The sequence below is a fragment of the Mus caroli genome, chromosome 7, assembly GCF_900094665.2.
Source record: "Mus caroli chromosome 7, CAROLI_EIJ_v1.1, whole genome shotgun sequence".
NCBI classification, from domain to species: Eukaryota; Metazoa; Chordata; class Mammalia; order Rodentia; family Muridae; genus Mus; species Mus caroli.
Genome location: NC_034576.1, coordinates 39,434,610 through 39,442,141, shown reverse-complemented (window position 1 = coordinate 39,442,141; position 7,532 = coordinate 39,434,610).

Below are 7,532 nucleotides of genomic sequence, written 5' to 3'. Positions count from 1 at the left end.
CATTCACAGCTGGGAATCATTGTATGTGTCCCATGGGCAAAGCAGTTTCATAATCCAACGGCAGGAAACATCGAGTAGAGAGTGGGAGCTAGGACAGGATTTAAGACAACCTGGGCAGGATAACATCAGTGATCCAAAGGGAAAGGATGGGGCAGCTGCTGAAAATTAAGTCCAAGTCAGCACGTAGAAGGACCAGCTGGTCACTGGCCTACCTACTATGAAGGGAACTGTCTGAAAACCAAGGAGTGGCTTAATAAGCTTTCTTTTCTGACTGTTTTGCTGAAGAGATGATGTAACCATTTCCAGGGTTCTTTGTGGCCCACCACTGATCCCATACCTTCATTTACAAAAATACTTTAAACACGGGACTTTCATCAATACGATGATACAATATGGATAGGGTTCTACTACTTGTCACCATGAATGTGACTGCTTTAATCAGATTGGCACAGCCTCTGGTACACATGGGGTGGGGGGAGACAATTTGACTTGAAAACTAAGTGTTCCATGTTAAGGGCGGCATGGTGGTACATGCCTGTAACTCCAGAACTTTGGAGGCTGACGCAGGACGATCATTTCTCTGAGTCTAACTTGGGCTTAGACTGGGGCCATGTCTCAAAAAGAAAAGTTCTATTTTATAAAATAATTTTGGATTTGTAATAGATTCCTCCTTCCCTCAGCTTTCTGTCACACAGCTGTCTTATGTCACAGGGCTTATCTCTCAGACCAGAGAGGTTATCATCCACAGTCTTTTCTTTTGTGGTTTCAAGATCTAATCAAGGGCTCAACAATGGTTCTGGTGCTTCTGCCTGCTGACCCCATCTATCTTAAAGGTAAGTTTTCTTTCACTGTTTTTTTTTTCTTTTTTAACAAGGGGCAGCCATTAATTCAGACTCATTCTTTCGAATAGGCATTCACTCTTTCTTATCTGTGACACACTAGTTGGCAGGGATCAAACTTGCTTTGAATCTACACTGAGTAGCAATTTCTGAGATGCTACAAAGCAGTGAGGGAGGCTAGCTGATGAAATGAGCCTGCACATTCACGGAGTCCATTACAAGTTGGCATAAGTACTGTAAAGAAGAAACAATAGGCCACATGAACACACTGACCCATGACTGTAAAGTAGATTCCAGAATGCCTGGCCTGGGCAAGCATTTACTTGTTTGCCTCCTTCTGAGCTAGGGAGAAGCAACAGGTTCATCAGAGGGAGCTCATGAATTTGATTTGAGACTCAAACAGAAGCAACAATCGGGCAGTAAGAGATATATTCAGACCTCAGGGTGGCAGCTTGCCCTGGTTCTTCTAAATGGATGCAATTTCTTCATTCATTCTGACTCTCTGTGACACTTCCCATATATCTGTTTTATGACACTTACCTTAATCAACAATAAAAATAATTTACCTTATTCTTGCGCTATTTTTTCTCCTCTTACTGGTCTTCTGTCAAAAGCTTAATGCTTCATACAGCATTTCTCATCAATTCTTTTTCTAAATCACCTATCACAATATCCTTTGAGGGAGCAGGGTTGGGGGTGGGGCTGGAATTCACTCTCTGTAGGCATTAAGGCAAAAAGGCCCATGGTGAAACTATACGCTGGTCACGTATACATGAGAACAAAGAGAGCAGAGTTTAATTACAGCCAGCAAGACATCCACCAAGATTGGTGACTAGCAACAATGTCAGCCAAGATGCCAAGGTCAGCAGCTAACAAACAAGTCAAAGATGGAGAGGAGGCATGAACAATCTCCTACGCATAAACACATTCTCAACTGGGAGAGTAGCCCATGACAAGGATCGCTTCCCTGGTTGAGCCAAAGGGGCACAAACTGAACTGGTGAGTCCCTTCAGTAGCTTGACCCAAAACGTGCTTTAAAAATTAGCCAGTCTCAATAGATGACCTCAGTCTTTGTCCAGCTTTGTCATAGATCCCATAAATTACCCCTAGACAAGCAACTCAGTGATTTCTCCCTTAAAACCCCTTTCAACTCCCAGGAACTTCTCTCATTTATTTTCCTAATTTTCCTTAATAAATGTTTTCCTGCCACACTTGCCTCACCTCTGTGTCTTCTAAAGTTGAGAGCCACTGTCTCCGGTTGACTTCTGTTGACTAGTGATGGTCTCTGAGTCATGCACACCTAAGCTGAGTAAAGGTTCTGTGCTCTCTAAGACCTTCATCAGTATTTAGGATGTGTTAATGGATGGGATTTAAAGGTTTGTGATGTGTGACTTCCTGGGAGTTTATTCACCCCAAAGAGGGTACTCTTGATATCTTAGTTACTTTTCTATCCCTCTGAGGAGACACCATGACTAAGGCAACTTATCAAAGAAAGCATTTAAATGGGGGCTTGCTTACAGTTTCAGAGGGTGAGTCCATCTATGATAATCAAGGCAGGAAGCATGGCAAGTGGTAGGGAGGCATGGTTCCATTGCAATCCACAGTCATGAGCAGAAAGAGAACAAGATAACTTGGACCAATGTGGATTGGCTTTTGAAACCTTATAGCCCATCACACAATGACACCTCTCCTCCAACAAGACCACATGTCATTCAACAAAGCCATACCTCCTAATCTTTCACAAATGTTTCACCCACTGTGGATAGCCATTCAAATATATAACCCAGATGAGAAAACTAGAAAATTCAGACCCTGGAAATTTTTAAGGGGTGAATCTGGAAAGGGTTTTGTCACCTGCTGTTAATACTTCTGACCTGAATTATGCATAAAGAGGATAGATGCAAGAAAAGAGTATATAGCCCTGGATACATTAGTGTCCTTCTTATATTGGTTGCAAAATATAGTGAGAATACATGCTAAAGCTTTGTCATAATCACTGGGTAAAATTATTGAATTGATACAAGAAGTTTAATTACATTATGGATGTTCACAACTTCTCAATGGCGGGTGGTGAGACAGCCTGAAACTTTCTGTCCCTGTGTATTCACTTATTGGAAATAATGATATCATCATAATTTAAGGCTCATTGGAAATGAGATATTTATATGAGTTCCCAGCATATATTAGGAAATCTTTTAGCATAATAATAACATTTACTGTGCATTTATTGTAGGATAATTATTAGATTTGAGGGATGTCAGGGAATTCTTTTTGCACATAATGGATTTTATATGTTGGTGATGTAAATTTTTGCATCTACATTCAAGTGACTACTAAATATTGAAAAGTCTTATGCTAAGTGAGGAAAGTCCTGGGCATGGAGTTGCTTTTTTGCTTTTTGTTTTGTTTTGTTTTTTATAATACCCTGTCACATTATAAGAAACTGACATTGAAGTTCTTATTTTGTTTTTGAATCAAGTACCATTTAAAGGTATCTTAAGAGTATTCAGTCAAGAGTATCCATTGGTTTCAATGTGTGTGTGTGTGTGTGTGAGAGAGAGAGAGAGAGAGAGAGAGAGAGAGAGAGAGAGAGAGAGAATGACACACAGAGAAAGGTATCCTTGTATGCCTAAGCATGTGGATGTGAATACTAGGAATTAGTATCAAGTGTTTTCACATGTTGTTTCTCGCCTATTATATTGAGACAGGGTCTCAAACCTGGAGCTCACTAAATAACTAGATTGGCCAAGGAGCCACCAGGTGCTTCCTGACTCTACCTCCCAATGCTTTAATACAGGCAAGCACTGTGTATCTCGGCTTTCTGTGTAAGTATTGAGGACCTGAACTTGTGTGATCATGCTTGCCAGCAACCCCTTTGCTCACTGATAAATTCAACCACTCCAAATATAATTATTTTGAAAATTTCATGATTTGTATGCATTGTATCTTGTGATTTTTCCCCTAGCAATTTTAATCTTTGGATAGGTACATGTTTCTCTTCTTTGAAAGGATAATTCACATTACTATGCATAATCTTAATTAAAAATATGTTTTTGTTACTGCTAAAAGAAGAAGACACAGACACTGTCAGTTGAGAGTATATCATTCCTGCAGCTCCTCTGAGCTCAGTTCCCCCAACATCCCATTTCACATCTATTGCTTCCACAGCCCTGTAATCAATTCTTTCCTATTTTCTATTGTATTTCTGGAACTGGAATTCTAAATTGAAACAAAAGGTGAAAGAGATGAAATAGTGATAGCCCTAAAACTTGGATGAGGGCCAAGCAGTCACCTTCTGTGGGCTGCAATTATCTTGAAGTATGAAAAGAGGCTAAGCAGGAACCATTAGACAAAAACCGCTCCAGACCATTGCTCCTGCCTCCTACATGGGCTATCCAAAGGGCTCAGTTAAGATATCCTTAGTGGAATTTGTCTTAGTTTGCGGTGTTAGTTATAAACCCAGTGTATTTATTAGCACTTCTAGTCTCAGTTCTTTAGAAACCTTGCAACTTCCTAGCAACATGAATATTTTAATGGAAAAGTTAAGAGACCAGGCATCATGAGATATGTGGCTTATTCTTCTATAAGGTAAGAAGAGAAAAATGACATGTCTTCTGTAGAGTAATTCTAAACAGATGAGTTCACACAGAACACTAAAGTGGAAACTTGTGGTTCTTTGGAAAGTTAGTTATAGCAAATGATGTTTTGCTGGGGCACACAGGTGAAAGAATGTCTTGCTAAAGCAAATACATGAAAGACTGTTTTCCTGAAGCAGACACAGGCGAAAGGATGTTTGACTATAGCAGGCATGCGAAAAGACTCTTGATGAAGGCATATAGAGATGGCCGCACAGACAGTGGGAGACGGGTACTGAGCTTTGATTTGTTTTCCTCCCCCTTGGTATTCTTCACTAAAAACATGTGTATTGGTTCACCTTACATCATGTTGTTGAGTTCAACTTGTGGTAATGCTGCCATTGAGAGAACCTTACCAAGGAACTGCTCATAAGATTCCTGCAGCAGCTTGCCACTTACATTGCCTTGCCTCAGGTCTTCTGGTATCCTGGCAAGTTTCTTCAGGATTGAACTACAGTTGCCTGGTGTCTGCTTGCTGAAAGGACTGGACTGTAGCTGCTGGTTTGTGCCTGGTGTCTGCCTGCCTAGAAGACTGGTCTGCAGCTGCTGAGCTGTATTTGGTATTAGCTGATGGGACTAACTGCTGACAAAGAAGATTGAGCTCGCCCCCAAAGAACTAATGTTGAACAGATCCACTTCCCCCATAGCCTAATAACTTTTCTCTTCCACTGCCTCTGCTGGGTAGTCGATTAGAGGAGAGATTGAACACTTATTAAAAGTAGGTTGCAAAAACTTTATGCCTACAGAACATAATGTTTCTTGGCATGGTGAAAGGACATACCTTTAACCCTGGCACTTGGAAAAAGGGAGCAAGTGAATCTTTGTGAGTTCTAGGCCATCCTGGTCTACATAGGAAATTCTAGGACAGTTAGGGCTACATAGTGAGACTCTGTTTCAATTAACAATGAAAAACTAACAACAACAACAAAGATTTCTAACACACTTTCTTGGCATTAACAATTCTCCTTGATGCAGCAATGACATTATGAAAAATAATTGTAGTATTTTATCCTCCACACCCTTCAATTATAGGATTGCCCTTAGAACCACACTGCTGCCATCTTCAGGAGTCTAGCTGCTTGCAAAAAAAAAAAAATCATACCCAAGCTGGTTGATGTTGCTCAAAGGAGGAGATGGAGAGTGTTACTGGACTCTCATTTTTCTAACAAGCTGTACAAACTGTGCCCTAACTATATATGTTCTTGGGGTCTTGGGAAAATCCTTGAGTATATAGGTGCTGAAGAACAAAGGGAGGAGGTCCTTCCACATAGTAATGGGGAAATCATCCATGCTGGTTACAGAGCTTCCATTATGACTGTGTTAAGATCACCCACACTCCTGCAAATCTTGTAGTGTGCCTGCTTTTTATTTATTTATTTTGTTTTTTTTTTCCTCGGAAAATCCCCTATCCCCCCCCCGCTCCCCAACCAACTCATTACCATTCTTGGTCCTGGCATTCCCCTATACTGGGGCATAGAGCCTTCAAAGGACCAAGGGCCTCTCCTCCCATTGATGACCAACTAGGCCATCCTCTGCTACATATGCAGCTAGAGCCACAAGTTCCACCATGTGTTTTCTTTGATTGGTGGTATAGTTCCAAGGAGCTCTGAGGGTACTGGTTAGTTCATATTGATGTTCCTCCTATGGGGCTTCAGATCTCTTCAGATCCCTGGGTAGTTTCTCTGGCTCCAGTGTGCCTGCTTTAAAGTCCTCCACAATCCTGCTCCTTCTACTCACCTATTTCTCTGCAAGTAAAGCTTAATAAACTCATTTGATTACTGCCCCCCCCCCCACACACACAGCAAATTTTGGTGGAATTACACCTAGGTTTGTCATTGAGACTGTAGAAGGAGGAAATAGGCTTTGTTTACATTTCCCCTAGGGAAGGAATTTCTAACAAAACCCTCTAAATTTGTGATATTGTTAATAAATGTATCACACATCATTGACACTTTAATTCATTACTGAAATGATTAAGTTAATAACAATGTAGCACTTTATTTGAACTTGATCCATGAACATATAATTATTTTTGAATGTGCATTAATTAACACTTTCCTCTCTGAACCTCATTCTTCTCATAACGTCTACCATTCTGAGCACTATGAGAATGTACTTTGTTAATGGTTAAAATAAATTCACAGGGCAAATGCTAGCACAGTTTTCATTTACTTCAGTGCTTTCCTTAAATTTGTGCTCTCTCTCACTCTCTCTCTCTCTCCCTGGAATTTTAAGCCCCTAAATTAAATGCCTTCTTTTATAAGTTGCCTTGGTCGTGTTTTGTTATGGCAACAGAAAAATAACAAAGATGCCACAAATAAAATGAAAATTGAAATTATCTTGAGATTCTTAGTCCAGTTAGGTGAGATTAAAATAAATGACAACAAATATCAAAAAAGGTGCGAGGAAAAGAGAACCTGTACCTCTGGTTGATGGCAGGATAAACTGTGCATTGACCTTGGAAATCTAAAACCAGAGCTACCACATGACCTAGCTATACCACTCCTTACCATATACCCAAACCATCCCATGTCCCCAAGCAGGGATCCCTGAGCATTCATGTTCATTGCTGCTCTGTTTCTTCACAACAAGAAGTGGATGAGTTGGTATGTCTATCAAGTGATAATGGAATCTTATTCAGCAGTAAGGAAAAATGAAAATTTCAGGAAAATGGATGGAACTGGAAAACATACTGTGTCAAGTGACCCAAGACCCAGAAGGAAAAATGTTGTAGAGCAACATAATAAAATCCAGGGAATAAGTCCACAAAAACCATCAGGTATTTTAAGAAAAGCAACAGACTCATATATGGAAATGCAACCTCTTCCAAAATGCTTTGGAAACACTCTATCTCCTTATAGAAGAATGAAACTAGACTCTCCACACTCCTTATCATTTACAGTAATTTCCCAGTCAAATCGAAACTATCAAATATAACAAAATAAAGTCACAAGAAGATGGGGAGAAGTTAATGAAATCTGTGTAGGCAAAGGTTTGTTTTATGAAAAGAATATGAGCAGAAAAACTGAGATTTGAAAATATGACAGATACCTTTTAA